The following is a 21,112-nucleotide window of genomic DNA, read 5'->3' as shown; positions in this document are numbered from 1 at the left end:
GCGTAGACTAATATTGGAAGCTTAAAGGCGTCAAGGTAACGTTTCATGTTTGCGTTGGAGGAAAATAGAGCGGGTTGCTGTTTTGCGAAACAATCGTTTCATCGGTTTTTAGAACGAATAGCGCGTTGCTCGCAGAGCTTGGAATTCTGTAGCTATTACGAGATAGTTCTAGCTGGTTGGTTGTTGCTTTCGGTTACTGTTTTGGAGTAGAAAAACGGCCCGTAAATCTCAGATTTGACCGCGCGTGTGAGCGACGTTTATGACAGTAGGCTTCTGCTGGTTCGCCAGGGAATTGTACGTTATTAGCAAATTTTGTGCATCGACAACGACGGATTCCGCTTGTCACTTGTGTCCGGTGCGGTATTTTGGCAACGATGGTCCGCAAATGTCTGCAGTGCGAAACATATCGTAAGCGTTCAATGCGATCGACTCCTACAAGTGCACGCAAGGTGCGTCAGAAGATACGTGACGCGTTCAGCAGTATTTTAAGAGGAGCGATTTTTGAAAAAACTTTTTTCGAAATGTCAGGTGATGGAATCAATTGGAAAATGAAGAAACTAAAGCAGTCCGTTCTCGTCGTTTCAATGTGCAGTCGAAGAAATAGCGTAGCGATTAAATTAATTTTAGCTGAAGTTATCTCAAAAATGATATTCGAATATTTCAAGTTTAAGCGAGCTGCACCTGCACGGCTCTCTCGCGATGCTTACTTAACAGATTACTCTTTCTGCCGATTTTTACAATGAAGAGAAGCTTCCTGCTGATATATCCGGTCGTTCCATCGAGCGTGATAAAAGCTTAATATCCAGACACAGGGGAATTAATTTTCATTCGCGTAGTAAAGTCGCCTTACGAGGAATGGGCAAAATAACTGTTCAAAACGTGAAATTTATGATTCACGGGACGATATTACGGTTATAATTCTTTAACTTGCCGCCACTTGAGATACCTAATCTTCTCCGCTGTTACGGTTCGCCTTTAAACGCGAGAATTATTGCCGCACGGTTTATTTGCCCGCTTTATGCTGCTTATATCATAGATTGTTCTTTGGTCATTTCCTGGGGAAATATACACGGGGAAATTAAACGTTTTTTACTTGGAATTTCACCTTTAACCGTCAGGCCAGAGTAATATGGCTTTAATCTTTCATCGCGAAAGGTTTTTGTGTTTACTGGCACGAGTACGAATTTATTATCCAATTTCTAGCGCCCAGCTCTGTTCTGGTCTAAGCATATTATGCTATTATAATATTCGAATATATACAGATTATATAGTTTATTATTGCTTCCGTGAAATTTACGGAACCCGTCGATGAGTCACGGAATTACACAGGATTGCTCGTAAACAGAAGTTGAATTATAAAATCGAAAGCTTGCTGGACCAGGCGGAGTAGAATTTTTGAGGTCAATCTTTATAAAGCAAAATGGATTTCACGCGTACGCTGGTCACGCGAATCCGTCACTGGCAACGTTTCGAATGCTCGAATTAAAAATATTCCTGGATACGCGGTGTTCAAGCGGAGAACGAACGCGAACGCGGATCAACATCTTCACAAATTCGGACCAACTCCCGAGAGTGCGGCGCGTGTTGGAGGCGAAATTATTCCTAGACGAAACTGTCTACCGGCACCTCCTTCCAAAAATATGTCACGATTAAACGATTTCACGTAGGTACATAAACACCATGTCCAAAGAAACCATTATTCAAGCGGGCGCATTAATCTTGTCGCGCAACCTCGTACAACCCCCCGGGTCTCAGAATTCTTATGTCCAAACTTACAGCGCCCACCGCTGGATTCTACCGATTTAAAATAGACCGGCGCGAAAAAATCGCCAGGCAGAAACGAGGCATCCTGTAACGCGCGTCAAACGAGCCCGCCTCTCGATTCTTTGGAAAAAGAGACGGGCCGAGGCGACCATTCCGTGTCAGAGTACGCGACATCTGGCATGGAACCGAGGCAGAAATAACGTCGTAGAAATGAAATGAAAGGAACGACACGTTGCGCAACTGAGTTTACGAATCCTCTCGTTGGTCTCTTTTTTTCTCTCTCTCTCGTGAAACGAACAGTCTGGTCGATCAGACCTCGATCAGACTTCGCGGAGACTTATGGCGTCCTATCCGTGGGCATGTGTCGACGTTACGTGGTTCGTATAGGGGTGGTTTTTACGCGGCTTTGTAAACTGGTCGCGGACAGAGTTCTGTTATTCATTTTAAGTAAAAACTGGAGGATAGTGTGCGAAACACGATCTCGTGGACAGGTTTAATAACTTTTAATTAGAAAATGTATAATCGCATGCATAATTATACGCGTAGGAGAAAGTACTGCGCGGAATAAGAAAGTTGGATGATGGAAAGAGTGTATAGGTCGTGCAGATTTACGATCCTGAATAATTTGCAAGATACAACGGCTGATATACTGCGCGGACCTTACACGTCGATAAGTGTAGACACTATCACCGTAGTAACAAATTAACACGCGAAACTCGTTAATTCAACCCGTTAATACGGTACAAAGTTTAAGCCTCTTGGCAGGACTCAACACCTGGCACCATTTATTTGGCGCTCATTTTCACGAGCGTGTCCCGTTCGATTCTTCGATACAGCGGTGGATTAAAATCGCATTTGGTACCTGGCAGTACGATCGAGTGGTATTCACCGTATAGCCGCTGAACTCGTATCATTTTCACGTTTCTCAAAAAATGTCTTATTCATGAGAACGTAACAACAATAATACCCAAAGAAGAAGAAAAAGGCAGAAGTGAATTCAGCGAAAGAACGCTCGATCCGACAACCCCCATCCTCAGCCTAAAACAAAGTCATCGTACCCAGACTCGCAGTCGACCAAGGGTCCGTGGAGTGCATCGAGAGTAACGCGAGTGCGCGAAGCACCCGTGCAAATAAACGGTGCAACGTTTACGCCTCTCGTTTCGCGAGTCGAAACCAGAGGAGCCTGCTACGAAGAAGCAGCGAGTCGTTGAGCAGAGCACAGGATAAAAGAATTATAACCGTGAGATCGAAGAAACGAAGGGGTTGGAGGAGTGCTCGACGCGCGGATACGCGCGTCCAGCGAATGTTGAACGGGGAAAAATTGTTCTCAGCCCCGGTGCCAGATAAATCGCTCGTATTTTTAACGCGAACACGCTCGAAAACGTGGCTAGGTACGTTCAACAGTCGGCCAGCAGCTGCTCGGCTCGCTTTATTTTTTCATCGCCGCTAGCGTCAATATTATTATTGGCTCGGAGGAACCCGCCGATCCGCGAGGATTTTCGCGAGCCGGCTCGCGGAATTGGGTCGAAACACTCCCGTCCATCAATGAAACTTTCTTGCGCGAAGAGAATATACCTTCGCTAGGAGGATAGCTCTTTCTTCGCTAGAAGAAGATGATGATTTTAGTGTAGAGGGATTAAGGAGATAGGGGTGTTTCAGTGGATGCTTGGATTTTACTTGTACACCGCGAGGATCGTGGCTTTCCATGCCTCTGATTTCGTTTAAACATTGCCTTTCCTCTTTATGGTATTTTCGTTTAAACAGATTCGAGGAACTTGAAGTATCTTAATTTCATATACGAAGGGGTTGAAATGGTCACAACTTGGACAATCATTGAAATTTCCAAAGGATTCGTTCACAAATACATCGTACATACTTTAGATAACGTAGTGATCAGATTTTCCACGGTTTTTGACGTTTCAACTCATCGCGCTTTCCCGCTGCCAGGATTACACCCTCGACTAATACGCGCGGCGGCTCTCAGAGGCACGTTTCGCAGGAAACGCGGACGCGACAGCTGATATTCGCGTGTAAAGCAACGCGTGCAGCTTGCTCAGCATGACAGAAAAAAGTTCCGGTGGAGGTCTCGGGTCTTTGATCTTTCCTGCGCGAGAGGAGACGCTAAGTAAGAGCATTACACCCCGCGCATCCCCCGGAGCGGCGTTCGTAAAAATACACCCGCGAACATCGCCGCTATTTCGACCCGTACGATCGATTCACGGGCGTATTTTCAGATTACGTGCGACCTTGGTCGATGAGCATACTTCGCACTTCCCTAGTCGTAAACGAATGGTACTCGCTACGCTGGTAAAAAGGAACTCGTGGATCTTTGTCAAGAATCTTCCCTCTCCTCCCTTCCTCCCCCCTTTGAAGTTTTTATTGGTCGATCGTACAGTTAAGAAAAAAAAGAAATTGGAATGCGTGAACTTGAAGGTTTGACATGTTACATTATTTCATATGGGCGTGGTTAATTATACTTTAGAGCAGAGATATGAAATCTTTTCTCCATGAGTTTAAATATGTATACTCTGCACTAAATTTAATAAGAAGTATTATTCTTACGATGGTGTATAGTCATCGAATTCGCAATTAGTGATATCTCAGCAATTTAGATTTTTCTAATAACTGAAATTAATGAAAATATATCGAAGCAACGTTCGAAGAATAGAACAGTGAATGCGCTATTATCGGTCATCCATATTCATTAATTGCTTCTCGGGTAATCATTATTGCTTGACGTCGATAACCATTATTGATCGTACTGCATAGCGTACATTATCGCAACGAAACAATATTCCTCTTCTGTTCGCCAAAGAAATCACGTCCCAACGCTTTGCTCGTTACACGTATTTTCTACATCTTTAGCTAGGACATTTAACAGTTATTCTATAGAATGATTACAAACGACGGAGAATCGCAATTAATTATCTTGAAAGGAATTATTTGGACGTGTGTAGAAATAGGGAGGACTTTTGTAGACGTTCAATACTCGAACGTATAAATAAATTAGAAGAAGTCGACAGCAGGGCGGGTCGAATGCAATGGGTGCGAAAGTGGCAACGTTGATCTGGGTTGATCGGCACGTAAATAATCCTGGGTGTCGATCCGATTTAAATTTAGCGCCGACAAATCTGGGACCGGCGCTGGTGCACCCGGAAATCGATCACGAAAATGGCTCGGACGTGTCTCGAGGCGGTCGATGAATGCCTGGGCGATTGTTTAACCCCCGCAGCGCTACCGCTTCTTAGCCCACGAGGAACCACGCGTACAGCTGACACTGACTAATATTTCATATTTTGATACACACTGGCTAAAATTGTTTGACGTTCGAAACGCGACAAAAAGACGTTTCGTGACAAAACGAGAACTCGAATGCAATTTTCCGATTCGTGATCTTGATTTATAGAAGTAACTCTCAGGCTCTCTTCGTCTGACCACTGTGAGTATCCTTTGTACGTTTCATAGTTCGTATCAAATGATTGCTCAGGGCTTGCCATGGCTTGGTCCACGTTCGAATTCGTGTCGTTCTACAGGGAAACCCCGTGGAACTACGGTGCTGTGGCACAGCATGGAATTGGCCGTTTTCCATGCGACTTTCGATCGTCCATCTTGTAGCTCCGATCTGTTGATAGGATGTAAATGAGACTAAACAAAACCGCATCCAGCTTTCACGAATAGACATTTACGATTAACTTTACTTACGCGCGGCGCGTTTAAATGGGTTCGGCGAAGAATTTTGCCATCGGATTCTTTGAAATGTTTATTTACTGTGGTGTTCATCGCGTGCTTCAAAGTGGAAAGTATCGCGGGAGTGCTTAAGGGACGCTAAAAATATAGATTTACAACGTCGAACTGGAGATATGATTTTTCGAGCATGTTAATCGTACAGGATTCATCCAGATGCAAAATAAGTCGGATATGAATCATTCTCGACAATCTCACTTTTACAACGCCAAACAATTCTTTTACTTCTACCTTCTATCTCTGTTATTTGTAAAAATACGAATCAACATGTACATCCAAACTGTTCGAGTCACCAATTTAATCGCTTTCGCGATTAAGTCTCGCGGGTCGATCGACTGACGCGATCGACTGACTCACCCCTCATCGAGATTCTTGTCGTCCCGCGTTGTCCCGTCTATTCGAAGTGAATAAAAGCTTCGATCGTCGTCGAAAACGTTCGTTCTTTCCCTCGATCGCTTATTCACAGCCGGAAGTTTCCATCCATTATCCATCCAGCCGTTGCTACAAACTGCTTCCAGGTATTATTCGATGAATTCGACTGACAAAAGGGGCGAGATAAAATTCCGCGCACGTCACACTCGCACGCTTTGTAACGAGCCATGCGAGAAACACGGTTTCGTACGATACTTTGTTGAATTTTGGCCCTGGGCTGTTAATGACAAGCCATTTCTCTTACCGTGGTCCTCGCATACCCTTCTTCTGAGGCAAAGGAACGTCGCTTATTCCATTTTCTGTTTATTGAGAAATCGAGGGTGTACATAGAATTATCTTGTTTAGAGAGTTCTTGTTTAGCCAGACGGATCAATGACAGATTAGTAGAAAGTGCAATAAAAAAGTATCGATTGCTACGTGAATAGTATGGCTAGCTGTAAGTAGGAGGAAGAGGGGTTGTAAATGTTTCAAGCGTTCAAGCTCGAGTGGACCGATCGAATTCTCATTGGACCGTGAAAATGAAATTACACGGGGGAATTTAAACGCCAAAGAATCGTTCGTTTAAATATCTAACCAAAGTCGTGAGAGCCAAAAATTCGTAGAATTCACGCGATTCCGCCAGTTGGTACCGCACGAATGGAATCTCTCCGCTTGCCAGTTCAATTTCGTTCATTAACCCATCGGCGGTGTTTCGCGATATTTCATCCTATTAAACTACGACGTTAAACGCGATATTATTAGACGGCACCAAGTATTCGTCTTATACAAATCCAATCGTAATACCCGCCAGACGAGTGGAGTGCAGATTCAATTAAACCACTCGGTTAATTATTCCCGAATTACCCGCGATTATTATCTGGTTTCTTTCGATGCAACCTGTCGTTCGTTAAATTTGCATTGTACGATGAGAAGCGGAGAGAATTTCTATCGAACGTGTGAAAGTTGATCAAAAGCCACTCGATATCCCGAGACAGGGAAAACTGGACTCTCGAGCGGCGGGCATTGAAAACGAACGACTCATTTATCCATCCGCCGCACGTCCACGGACAAAGAACGAATTTTTGGGTTAATGGCGCATCGTCGTCGCAGTATTTTCACATTCCATTCCGCTTAGCATTGAACGGGCACGTGTACCGTCCGCGAAAAGCCTTGCTCCGCATTCTGACGGCGAATCTATCTCGGAACGCATCTCGGATGCATTCGATACGCTTCTACATGGACGCAACCTTCTGTCTCTCTCTCTCTCTCTCTTTCTCTCTCTCTCTCTCTCCTCTCGTAGACGAAATTAATAGACCCTGAGAACGCATCGGTCGCCTACTGTGTCTAATATCGTCAACGGGCTGAATGACAGACGGATTCTCGTCACGCGGATCATTCGATCGTTCGTCGTGCGTCGATATCGGTTGCTGTGGATTCTGAGCGTCGATTCGTTGCGAAAGTGGAGGAACAGGGTGCCTCTCTGCGATTGTTGGGTGAGATAAGTGTACAGAGGTGCTGGGCGATCGTAATTCTGTGGTGCAATGGAAGTTGAGGGTCGAGTAAAAAACAGACTGGAATCCACTGTTAAGATTGTCAGATTCATTTCGAGAGACGAGAGGATCGCGTTCTTTCTGGACAATTGGCTTGGATTCGCTTTCTCATTTCACCATAGAATTAGTCGATCTAATTTTAAGAGTCTACGTGGATGTTGTTTGCATGATTCATCCGTTGGTACAACCGAAATTTACTGATTTTCCTCGCAACTTGTAATTTGTCTTGTTGGGCTGCTAGTAAATCGGGCGGTAAGAGTCAGACGGGAGCTTCAGGAATTTGTGTATCTTAATTTAGCCTTTGACGGTAGTTCTTAGAATTTGTCGGAGAGTTTGTCGAATAACTCAGCTGAAAAATCGGCTGATTAGCAAAGGTAGCGTTTTGATATAACGTGGCAGCAGTTCGTCTTGTGTAATTAAATAAAATTTTTTCTTTCAAGTACATATTATCTATGATATATATATATATTGATAACCACGGACAATATATTGTTTTGATTAACAGTAGGAGAACATAACGGAAGAGGTTTGTAGCTCATTGCCAAGATAGCGCGCTCATTGTGATTCACAGTGAAATATCTTTTCCGAAGTAACACAATAGTTAGTTACCATTTCTCATGCTTTCTTCTTTCATAAGAGTAAATAGAAGGTCGTTATCAAAAGTATCGTACTCGAGCGTTCCTTATTAAGAACAATAGAGGATGTTAAAAGTATTGCACTGTAGCTTTGTTTAAAAATCCTTTTATTTGAACTTACACTTGTTTCACTGATCGTTGATAAATTCTGATAACAATTCTCGCTTGTAGTTTGATCGTTACAACATTTCTTTTCAAACTTTTCTATGCAAACACCACTTGGCGACTTGTTCGGATAAGAGAAACAGGAACGAGTCAATAATTGCCACAGATAATTCTCTTGGCGATAGTACAACAATAGAACATAACATTACCGTGCAACGATATGCAAAACAGATAAAATTTATGAACTACTTGTACATAATTGCACGTAACTTAAATGCGATCGTTCGCGCAAATTCCTATCTTCTTTTCCCTTTTTTTATTTTCTCTGTTTTCGATGAACGCATAAACACCCGCATTTTTGCGAATAACAATGGATATGTAAATGGCAACGTGTACGCATTGCTCGAATGACGCGATAAATATTTCCAATTCTGTGGATTCAAATTGTTAGTAAAAAATTCCCCCAGGCGGGACGATATCGATATTTCTGCCAAACGGTCGACCGATCGATTAAACGAGGGCAAACGATTTAGTACGGCTGAATCGAGGCGCCATCGGTCCTGATGCTCTCCATGGTTTCGTTGGAGCACGCTTCTGCCATGACCCGATCACGATCGGCTCGAAACAGTTCGCCACCCATGCGTGGGAAACTAACTCGCGAAAAGGTCGCCATGGTGTACTTTTCCCTCCGGCTTCGTTACGATGTATTGTTGTTTGCGTTGGAACGACGCGTGCAATTAATTAACAGGCTCCCCGTGCTGACCTCGTTTGTTCTAAAAAAAAAAAAAAAATAAAAAAAGAAACGAGATTAAAAAAATGAAAAAACAGAATCACGAGTGGGAGAGCAGCGTCGTTTTTACGTTGGAATGGAAACGATATTATTTTTAATAACGTGGACACGTGGAAAATGGCTTGGCACGCGTCAGAAATAATTTCAGGGTGCTAATCGTCTATTGTACTTTCTTAACAAAATATTAGGGGAATCGTATTTTAATGGGTTTAGCACGGTGGTGGATGATAAAAAGAAATTTGCTCTTTTGTCCTTCTTCTGTTTGAAATGGGATAATAACTATGTTTAACGGAACATAATATATTGCTTATTGATAAAGGTATTGAAGATGAAATTCATTGAGTGAATAAATTTGATATATACGTACATAAATTCGTTCAGTTAATTCCGCTTACAGTTTCAACAAATAATGCTAATGAAGCTCTGCTTAATTTTCGAATGCATTTATAAATTCACATTTAATTTTAAAATATCATGGGAGCACCAAACGAGAAGCCAATCGTATATAACATAATCGATAAAAGAGTGTTATTCGAGTCGTGCATTAAATTTTAATGTCTGAATAATATAACATTAATGATATAACGAGCACAAGCAGAAATTTATATGTGAACTTTTCAATAAAATATCTATCTTATAAGATATTGAAGTAAGAAGAATTCGTCGTTATGACTCTTCATTCCATTCGTACATTCAACAAAGCTCTTTCATACGTTACTTCTACGTGTCTACGTTTCCTTGCGATAGCAATTATTATTAGTTATCGGCATAATGACGTAAATGACTGATTAAAGAATCGAACGGTGGCATTTAAAGCGACATTTTCAGTCGACGCGTAATGCACTCGTGGTAACCCGTTGTGTACAGACACGGGGCATTGATCGCAGAATAAAAATAATAAATAAAACACGTATTTAATAAAAGATAATAATCCGTGCTACTTCTGAGACGAGTCAGGAGGGCATTAACCTGGACCCCACCTTTTTCCACTTCATTTGGAATCAGACTCGACGACCCAATTCTCACGATTATCGCGAATTGTCCTTAAACAACTTTCCACCGTGTCGGTGGATCTTTAAGAAAACAGGAAACGCATTGTTTATTTCGCATGGAATTCTTCGAGCGTTCGCTTCGAAATTCGCGAGTGTATCGTGCTCGAGTACAAAGTAATTAACACGAAAGTACACGCCCATTGGACACGCATGCCAAATACGATTTGGAAGGAATTAAAGTGCAAACGGAATCGTCATAATTTTAGAGGGATCGTGAGTATGTTCGTATCGCCTCTCTTTTGTTTGTCAGCGAACCGGACGGAGGAATCTTGGTATCTTTATTTGGTCATCCTTCGAGCGTTTAATTTGGCTCCGCGTTGCCCAATTAAATGCTAATAATACATCGATTGAGTTAATGCACTCTCCTTAGGCGTACGCCACGTTGCTTAATCGTTATAGCCGAGGGACAATAAACGCGATATATCGTCTGGACGCGTTCGAATTTACTCCATCTTTATTACAAGCAATTACTCGGGCCGAAGTGGGAACGGAAAACGCGATAATTCCGTTATCGGCGCATTACGTCGTCGATACACAGTATGGGAGCGGGAACATTGTACAATAACGCTCGCAGAAATTGTTTCACGCCGATAAACAAATCGTTACCCGTCGAGCGCGGGGTGATATCATCTGGCAGACTCGAGGAATGACCTCATCGCACCTACATAACCGCAGTTAGGCGGCGATACGGCGGAAATCGCGAGATCTTTTACGAACGAGCGCGTCTCCTCGCTGGATGGCACATTTTCTCCTCTTTGCGAGTACGCAACATTCTTTCGAGCGACCAACGCATTCTTCTATGCAGCTGTCTCGTTGCATCGTTTGCATAATGGATCGCGAGGATTTATGCCTCTTCTATCCATTTGCGCTTTTCCATTTATTTGTTTATTGCCTGTCTGTGGAATTTTACATTCTTTTTTCTGCGTCCGGTTGTGACGAATCGCGAACCACTTCCTTTTGCAAATGGTATAGGTTCAAGTCTTGAATCTATTATAATTTTATAGTGCAGGAGTGAAGGAGTGATCGTTCTTTATTATACATATACGACTACAAAATTAGTTATGACGTGACTATTAGGTTCGATAGAATGGAGTAAAGTAGATCGTTGCACACTGGCTTGGTTAAATAAAAATGTACCGGCGTCGTGACTTGATCTAAAGGTACAGAATAGTCGTTTCCTTATAGAACTGTTTAAATACAGTCAGCATCGAATGTTGTCAGAACAACTTCGTTTTTATCGGAAGTGAAAGTTAATTAGATAATGTTAATAGCTGTTAGTTTACGTCAGCAGCCTGTTAAGATTACTTAACTCTCCAAATTGGTGTGTACAGGTATTAGTGTTAGTATTATTACATTTAGAAAGAACAATATTACGTCTAAACAAGTGAGAGAAATAATAATAGAATGATGCTAATTGTAATTGCTAAGACGTGAACTCTTTCACAGATCTTAAACATATAATAGTAGAAGGAATCACAATAAAAGGAACTACTCGAGTTCTCAAGGCCGAGCTCGAACTTTCCCATGACATCACGTTTTATCAGTTATCATGCTTTTCGACACCACAACAACTGCTCGTTCATATCTATTTACGGGATGTCGTCAAGCATAATAATATAGTATCCATACTCACATATATCGACATTTATTTCTTCACATTTTCATACCACATTCTTACTGAAGAAAAGAAGAAAAGTGAAAGGGGAACGCATTTATCTCTGTAAAACAAGCAGATCGATCGAGAAACTTTGGCGCACGGCCGAGGCATCGTAAACTTTCATCCCTTCGCCAAAAAATCGCCCTCGAGCGGGGCGACGGTCTCGCGTCGTTGAAAATAAACGCGGTCGGCCATTAACGCGAATTACCGGCGCACGAGTGAAAAGTCGGTTTCGATAGCGGGTGCTCTTAATTGCCGCTGGACTGGGTAACGATTACGGTCGCGTTTTTCCGAGTGAAAACGTTGAAAAACCGCGGCAAACCGTGTACGGAGACCTGGTTTGCGCGGCGCGGCCAGTTCAGTGAAAGTCGTTTTGAACGAAATCGCCGGCGGTTCGTACACTTTGCTAGCCGACGTGTCACACGACACCACTACTACCGTATTCACTGGTGCTGGTCGTCCTCTCATCGAGCTTCCAGCATAAAAGTCAGTTGTTTAGTAGCGCTCCAACTCCAGAGGACTCGTCTTGGTTCGCGTGCCACTCTTGCGGTCTCTTCCTCGTGCTTCTAATCGCGTTCACCTTACTCTCGATCGCTCGAAACCTGGGATCCACGTCGCTGGATCTGGGACCAACGGTTCGCGAATCGTTTTCCGTAAGTACTCGCCCCTTTCATTGCGACATAACCGCCCTTAAAAAAGCATTAGAACGCGATAGAACGTATTTGTCGTGTCGTATAAACTATTGACCCTTGTCACGTATTATTTCGGTGACATCTGTATCTGTAAGTCATAGTTATTTGGGAATAGGATTCAGGTTTTGAAGTACGTCACGATTCACTGTTTTATCTAGTGTAACTATTCAAGGTTGATGACTTAATGGGTCGTGCAGGTCGAGCAGAGAATTGAGTTTAATTCGGACACTTTATACCACTGTGTTACATTCGACGACACGGTAGTAGAGCGACGACGTACCGTTGTGTTTTAATTTTTGTTGAAAAGTTTTTTGTAATCCCCGATTGCGACTCAATGAAACTTTTGTTGTAATTGATGCGTTGGTCGATCGGATGAGAACAGGGAACGAAATACCTGGATTAATAAACGTGGGTATTGAATCGCTTCGGGATTCTGTCCTCCCCAAATAAATATCATCGAGGATCGATCATTTTGTCGCTAATCAGGGTCGCAGTGATCAGTTTCGGAATATTCGTTATGCCATTATCAGAATATTCATTTGTTCTATTAGGCCGCGTCCTGCGCGCGGACGACAATTCGGAAAATTCAGCGTACACTCGAGTGGAAATTTTCTCACGACTGTTCGCAATATTCATTATAGAATATCCATTATCCGCGTTAATAATAGGGAAACGTTAATTAAAAGCAAACAAACCGAATTGAACTAGAAATTCTAAACAATGGAACATGAGAAGTCTAGGACTGTGTTCGATTACCGAAGCAATTAAATAAGTTAGAACATATTTCGACGAGCATAATAGACTCCATTATATCTTGCATAAATGTGCCATGCATTATTCATATCGCTTTCCATAATGTTATCCTTGCTTGAAACAAACAAAACGAAAGTGCACGCATGTAAAACAAGTCGGAAGATTATGACTGAATCGCGGATGTTTATGCGTCCTCCGGCAAACTCAGATACGCAGCAATCACGGGATACTACATCTTAACATTTTATTCGTTTGGAACGTATAAAATATCCTTTGAATCACCGACATTCTGTCCAAGTCAACGTGACAATTATCAAAATATTTTCAAGCTCCGTAACGATCAATATTTTAGCTAAAAACATAGCAAACGATCAGTCGAGGTCCTTTTGCTTCTAATTTTCCTGAAACACGATCGACGTCCCTCAGCGAAACCAAATTTCACCGGAAATTTCCCCCTAAAACCATCAATCTCCATCTGGTCGCTCTAATCTCTCCTCGTTTCGATCACTCGTTAGACACAGTCGAAATAACACACGACGTCCCATAGCCGGGCCCAATAATTGGTCGTGGAAGAAAAGTCTCATTAATTAACGGCCGGGCAATGTTTGGTCGAGTCGCTGGTTTTGCGCAATTGATTATTGTACCGATCGAGCGAGCATAATGCGCGGGTGCACGAACGCCTACGTCGATTAATTCTACAAATGCCTCGATCGATCAAATTCACGGTAGGACCGGCTAGCGTCGCGCAGCCGATTTCGTTCATTTAATTCCCGCGTTGCGACGGACCAACGCCATTATCGAAGCGGACGTTTTCCATGCTCTCGAAACTCGTGGCGTTTTCACGAAGAAACTTAACGAACGGACGATGGATCGGTAATTTCGAAGCCACGAAATCCGTCGATGAACCAAAAGACACATCGAATTAGAAGTTCGTCGTTGAAACCAAGAATCCTTCATGGACATAACAAAGTGTGTATAAATATGAATTGAAAATTTCGTTTCGTACGCCAACGTGTGTGCCTGTAAGTCACGTGTGGGTACCGGAAGATCACGTCGAGGATCGCTGACCTACGACAATCGACTTGACGGTAGGTAGGAATGTCTCGCTGTGAATGACTGGCGAAGAATGGTAATGAATGGATGGTTATGGGCTATTTAGAACCCTTTGTAGTTCGTTATTGTTACCGTAAGACAACGTACCGATAGTTCGTAAGAAATTACGGTAATATCGAACGATATCGAAACTTGTTATTTCTAAAACAGAGTTACTACGATCTAACGTGTCAGCCGGTTTCTTTCAAGCGATACGTAAATTCACTTGTTCCTGTTTCGCGAAGTTTCAACATTTCCGTCGGCAAGGTTTCCATCTGACAAAACAGCACGCCGGTTCGTGAATGAAAACAAATCGCGCTCGGTGAAGTCGACGTATCGGATTCAAAGGAAACTGGGAATCTCATCGCGTTTGCGCGATCACGCACGCAGAACCGGTGTTCGAAAGAGAAAGAACTGTGCCGGGATCGTTTTCCGGATACCCTGTCGCGTGCAGATTGAAAAGTCGACACGATGACCCAGATCGCCGGGGCACGAATCAATACACTTTCACGAGAGGTACACTTTTACGAGGGGGGGCGAGCGACTTCGCGTCCACGTCCAGGCCAAACAGTGCTCGATCCGCGCTGTTGGCCGGCCGCCAATCAGGATCTGCTTAACCGGAAATCGTCCGTCGCGTCGATCGTTATTTTCCAAAAGGGCACACGTCGGTGCATAACCGTGAAAACTGAAAATGTCAGCGCGTGCGTTGCGCAACAGTCGTCCCCGTTGACATCGACAAATCTACTTGGATGATTTATATAATGCCGCGTCCACTCTCTGTTGGAGAGAATCATGCGTGCGATGAGAAAATAAAGATTGATGGCTGTAATAATTGAAATCGCAGAGTTAATGGCGGTATGCGTAGTTTTTCTTCCTTTTTTTTTTTTTTTTTTTTATCGCAGACCCACGGAAAAATGGTATGACCTTTGCGAGACGTTTGTGTAATGGTTATTGATTAGCATAGACGCTGGTAGCTGGATAGAAATATGCGATGACTGCGTGGTTCGTTGTCGATTGAAAGGAACCACGTATCGTGTGTATAATTGCATAAGATTGATCGTTTTCTCTCGCTTCGAAGGTTGCGGCACGGTTAAAAACAGAGGACGGTAATTAATTCCCCCGCGTGTTAATGTTTGATAAGAAACTTTCTCGTACTTCCCATCGAAAGTATCGGACCGTTTAAAAGCGATCTAAGATTTTACTTTTACTTGGAGGATTTCAACTTTCCAAATTTTTCGTAATCAATTCCGTTCGTGGATAAACGTATTCCTCCGAATGGCGCAAAAATCGAGGCTTATCGATTAGGCGAGTCCGTTGATTTTACAGCTACGATGGGAATCGCGTCTTATCCGTGCATAAATTTTCCATGCACGCCACGTTTCAACGAACTCAACGTTCGCATCGAGAACAGAGAGAAAAAAGGAAGAAAAAAGGAAAGAAGAGCAGGGCAGAGCAGAGTCAAAAACACAACTTTCACGTTTCACCCTCAACGCATTCCTCTCCGGCGTTTCTCTCCGATTGAACGGTCGTATTATAATTAATTGGATGCATCAGAGGCGATCGGGACACGGGCACGGTAACGAGCCAATTAGTTTTTCAAAGTTAAACTAATTAGAAGAGGCCTACGGGCTCGAAAAAAGAGCCGCAGCCAGTATACGCGACCGCGTCGCATCCTGTATCATTAACTCCCTCTGCTCGATGAAACCTCGGGCGCGTGCAGCGATCTTCGAGCTTCGTTTGCGACGTAACGGTCGTTAATATCCACGCACCATGACGGCTGCAACAACGGTTCCTATTGCAGGACCAGCTATTTCCAGACCAGCAACAATTTAACGCTATCCGTTACGCGGGACAACAGGTTGCACAGTGTCCGTCGATGTGGCGGCATAACGTTGCGCAACCCTAACAGCGATAAACGATTCAGGATGTACTTTGAACTTTGGTAGCCTCAAATTCAATTCCTGTTCAATCACCTCGATTTTAACTCTCTGAACTGAGTCATTGTTCTCACTTTTGGACATTCTAAAATTATGAATAGAACGGCGAAGTCGTACTTTCAGTCGCAAGTAGATTACCAGCCATCTGGTCAGTCACCGCGCCACCTGATCACTCGCGTTCTATCGAATTTTTCGAGTCGTTACAGAGACATTGTGGAGACTTCTTTTCCAAACGATTGATCAATTAATTCACGTACAACAGCTTGAAGTACCATAAAATTTACATTTCTTTTTCATTAGGTAAGCGCGTTATTCTATTTCTGTACAGCGGATAGACGCGCAAATATGATTACGCGTGGGTGTCGAGCAATCGTGATCACGCTCAAGGATACCATTGATCCTCAATAACGCATGCAGTCTGCGAGATCTCCGCGGAATAGCACGCAGAATTCTAGCAGTCCCAAGCTCCTCTGTTCACTCATCGGTGCAGCAAAAGCTGCACCTGTACGATTAACTTTGGAAGTCCCCGTGAGTCTAAGTTTCGCAACTTCTCGTCCAACCGTAGAAGGCCTTTGCCTCTCTCGACTCCTGCTGCCGCGTTTATCGGAACTCGACGATAAAGTTAATTGAGTGTTACGTTAGCGACACATGCCCCGTGTTTAGACGGCGCGGCGTTGAAAGTTTCTCGTTAAAGAACACGGTGTCGATCTCTGTGAAAACTTGTTTCTATTTTCTTAACAGGTTACACGCTGCACACCGTTTCTGGCTCATGTGATATTTATGAGCTGCACACGATGGTAATGCGGGTGCATTCCATTCATAAATTTCCGTGTGGATGTAGGTTTATTATATAAGATATATTTAGCTTCGTAATGAATTACGCTCGGCCTGCGATCGGTATTTCATCGTTCAAAGTGACGTAATTAGACGAGAGAATAGCTGTGTTGTTTAAGATCTTCCCAACAGATATTCATTCACAAATAGAAAAACCATTAGAGCTATTCCATGGAGGTAATAATTCCCTTTTTCCTGATGAGTTTATACGTACTCGCGCAAGTGTAATTTTTATTTTGAACAAATCAGTTTCGTGGAAACGTACAATCTCAGAGGACGGCATCGTCATACTTTCCACGATATTTGTGGTAGTTGTATTTTACTGGAAGCTATGTCGATGTTAACATGGCTGCTCGTTCAAGTCCTGCGGGAAGTCACGTAAATTGACGGTAATTGGTGCAAAGGGTATTAAACGTGTTTTCTGTTCCGCAAAACCGTCCATCGCGTCTTTTCGAATTCCTTTATGACGGCGTCGCGAATCCCGTTTCGTCCGACTGGAATACCGGCTTTGTGGGCTCGTTATGCGCGCTTTTGAGGAAACGGGCTGCCTCTAATTGCACGCACGGCCCATTAGCGTCACGATTGTGACTCTTCTTCCGCGATCATTACCGATACTTAAATCGGCCCAATTTGGAGATTCCACGTGGCCCCAAGGGACAGGGGACAAAAAGTTTTCAAAGCGATGACGGGCAATTAGCGTGAATCGGAGCCGTCTGTTGCGATGCAACGTTGTTTAAAGACCAAATTCATCGTTGTTTCTCTAACTCGTACTTCTCTTCACATTCTTCTCAGAGAATCTTAATCCGAGGATCCTTTCCATTTTTGTATAGAAGAAAATGGCTCTACCCTTTGCTCTAAATGTACGTTTCCTTCTATCTAGTTTGCGTTTACCTCTCTCTCTCTCTCTCTCCTCAGTTGGTCACGAACAGAATTTTTCGTACCCACGAGCCGCACGAAATTTCCGTCGCGCCGAATAAAACATTCACGAGGATTCACGGCGATATAGCCGTCTGGACGAGTGTCAAACGAATCGCTTTGTTTCCCCGGTTATTATTAGAAGCGGTGACAGGTCGCAGAATTCAAAACTCGCACGAAACGGATACATTTTTCACAAGAGTACAGAAAACTACGCTGCCGTGTAGCTCTCTGTTTCCTTTGCTCGGTTCCCTCTTTCCCCGCGTTTTCTCTTTTTTTTCTTTCTTCTTTTACACGGAGAAGCTTTCACGCGAAGCTTTCCGCGGTTCGAGCGGCGAGGCCGCGTGAAATGATCGCCGGCGTGATTCGTCCTGGCGAAAAACGAATTCACCTTTTTTTCGTGGCCGTGAAAGTAAGCCGAGCGGTCTTTCATTCGGTTACGCAGAAATAAACCTGCCAGGAAACCGTACAAATTAATTAGCAGTCGGATTTCTCGCGGCCAGTGAGAGCAGACGCGCGCCCGCATTATTTCGAACGCTGAAAGTTACATTCTAGATCCGATCGTTGGTACAAAAGGGGATCGTGTGTACGCCTGTGGATTTCAATCGATTTCCTTCACCGCATTGTCTTCCTGTTGTTCGCCGGCGGAATGGCGAGTGATATTTGCATTGAAAGAGGGGAACGCGTGTTAGAACGGTAGGATATTCTCTGTTGCATCACGTTCAGGGAAAGAGTATGTTAATAATCCGCTATAGCGTGCATCCTCCTCGAAAATTGCGTAACTCGAGGATTGCGTACGAGAAAATGGGGTAGTAGCGATGGAACGGGAATGTTGATGAACGCTGGAGAACGGGAAATTATGATTTCTATGCATCACTGTACATATATTTCCAGTGTAGCGTTTCATTTCATGCACACACGAATTAATTAGTAACACCTGTTAATTCCAAGGGATCGCCGTTTAAGTTGTGACAAGTAGCATCGACCCGTTCAAGCGGTACCAAGTAGTACTAGTCAGTCTCAGTGGCGCTAAGTAGTATTACCCTCGCGCGATTAGGCGGCGCGTATCTACTGAATTATGCGAAGCTGTTTTGTTTCTCAATTTTAGCTGGCAAGTGTGCGATCGTAAGAAGCTCGGTGTCGTTAACGTTCACGCGAATCTTTAATTAATCGTACGATCGGGCGAGGCGCACACACGCAGGCAGCGGCAGAACGAGAGAGATTAAGTTTGCCGTATTCCTGAGCGCCAGGGGTGTAATCGTTATTAATGCGGGCCTAGGTCACGGGCGACGGATCGTCTTTGGAGGCGGCTAGTTAGTTCGCGGGAAGGCCAGTGGCCGCGCTCACGCTCACTATAAATAATCATGGCGCGAGGATGGCCAAGTATAGACCGTTGGGCGTGTGCCAGCCTGCGAGGAGGCCTCAGCTATTTTTGAGGCTGTCGCCGCTACGAGCGCTACAACGCGCGATAGACGCTCTCTAATCAAAACTGCATGGCCGAGGAACGACAGAGATGGCCGCTCTGTCTCTTCCGACCGCGAATCGCGAACCTGCGCAACTGGTCCCCACCTTGCATGCTGAATGGTGTACGCACTCTTCGTGCACGCACACTGATCGCAGGCCTTTGCTCGACCTTGGGCGAAATTGATTTATCCGGATAATTATCTTCACGCGGGTCGGCAAAAAGTTCAGCTAATTTGCTTCACGAAATTCCTCTCGATTACGCGCTTGGTCATGTTTCAGTTGGAAGGCTCGTGTCACGATGAGTCATCATTGTAACGCTGTTGTCGATTATTTAACACCTTATTAGCCAGCAGATGATTTTCGTTGAGTAGTTTTCTGGTTTATAGCGTTTCAAATTGTACTACCATGTATGCGTGCAATCATGTTACTTAATCGAGCAAATAACTGCTATAATTCTCTTGATGCGGGACGGGTACATATGTATTTGAAAATTTAATGTTCCAGCATGCGAGATGTATCCTTTGACGTTAAAATACGTTAAAGTTAGAAAATATATTTGTAAAACTTTGGTAAAAATTTGTAAAACGTACGTGGACGTGTCTCGAAGCGGCGGTGTGTTCTGGCATCTGCTGTATCAACGTTTATAAGTCCCAAATTGGTTTGTTAGGTTTGAAATTATGGTATCGTGACGTTATCACTCTTTCGAACGAATAATTCTTTCGTTGCGCGTTATTACGCAAACTGTAACGTAGATTTATATATCTGAACTTTAACATTTTAACGTACGATGCGAATCCTCGAAATCAGAGAACGTTAAACTGTTGGCTACTTACGAAGGTATCGAGAGAGAAACAGCGAAGTAAGCGAGCTCGAGGTAACAGCGAAAATGCTGAATGTTCGTAGAATTTTTCGCAACTCGCGAATCTTGTACGTATATGGCCGTATTTTGAAGTGACCGCCGCCGGGTGCTACATCAACGTCAATACCTGCGCGACGCTAGACGCGCAGAAACTTTCTCCATGGGTTAGCATCTTGTATACTTCATTCGAACTAACACTCTGCAAGGTTAGCGTCAAACGTCTGAAGGTGATAATTGAATGAGAAATTTCCGTTCTCTACGCGTAGTCGTCGCAATTGCACGAGTGTCCGTGGCGTTTCGAAAACGTGCGGGTATCAGGTGAACAGGTGAACATTTATTTCAATAATTACCGCGAACCAACAGCCCACTCCACTCGTTCTTTGCTCGAATATGGTATAAGCGTCAAAGGGCGCTGCCGCAATCAGCCGCAATCGGTGGACTGGTCAGTGGAGTGTGCGTCTGTCGCGAGAAGTGGGTGAGGTATTTGATTGCGAGCGGTTCACCTAATTTCGCATCCACGTCGGATTATCATCGTTAGGGCTCGATTGTCACGGACGATTTGTCAATAGTAAGTTACAGGCCCGTCTGGGCGTTAATATCTCGTACACGTCCGCGAAATTCCGTTCAGCGTGGGTCGTCGGGTCGGTTAGGCGAGTTGTCAATGAAAATCGATCCCGAATTATGTAGGGCAAAGGGCATCAGCCGCATTGGACAGTTGCCGAATTTAAATGCAACTTGTCGATTTGCCGATCGTTCGATCAGGAACACTGCCTGCGTCGCAGTTTTACTCGTAGTGACCAGCGTGTTCCCTGACGAAATACTTCACCGTTGATGTTGCACACGTAGAGGACAGAATTC

The 21,112-nt window shown here is 43.8% G+C and overlaps 1 protein-coding gene across 10 annotated transcripts in view; it reads left to right on the top strand.

The window, feature by feature from the left end:
- The window catches only part of Tmod (tropomodulin), a 75,405-nt gene that overhangs the window by 31,678 nt on the left and 22,615 nt on the right, over positions 1-21,112 (top strand). Inside the window, exon 1 of one of the 10 annotated variants that reach the window (XM_076910562.1) lies at positions 7,277-7,412. The exons of 7 other annotated variants lie outside the window; for them this stretch is intronic. The gene's annotated coding sequence lies outside the window, so the exon portion shown is untranslated. Of the gene's footprint in view, positions 1-7,276; positions 7,413-12,037; positions 12,362-20,659; positions 20,823-21,112 lie in introns of those variants that run through there. 2 more of the 10 variants (XM_076910554.1, XM_076910549.1) reach the window with 2 other exon arrangements.

The sequence above is a fragment of the Xylocopa sonorina genome, chromosome 1, assembly GCF_050948175.1.
Source record: "Xylocopa sonorina isolate GNS202 chromosome 1, iyXylSono1_principal, whole genome shotgun sequence".
NCBI lineage: Eukaryota > Metazoa > Arthropoda > Insecta > Hymenoptera > Apidae > Xylocopa > Xylocopa sonorina.
This window is presented reverse-complemented; position numbering and strand designations above follow the sequence as displayed.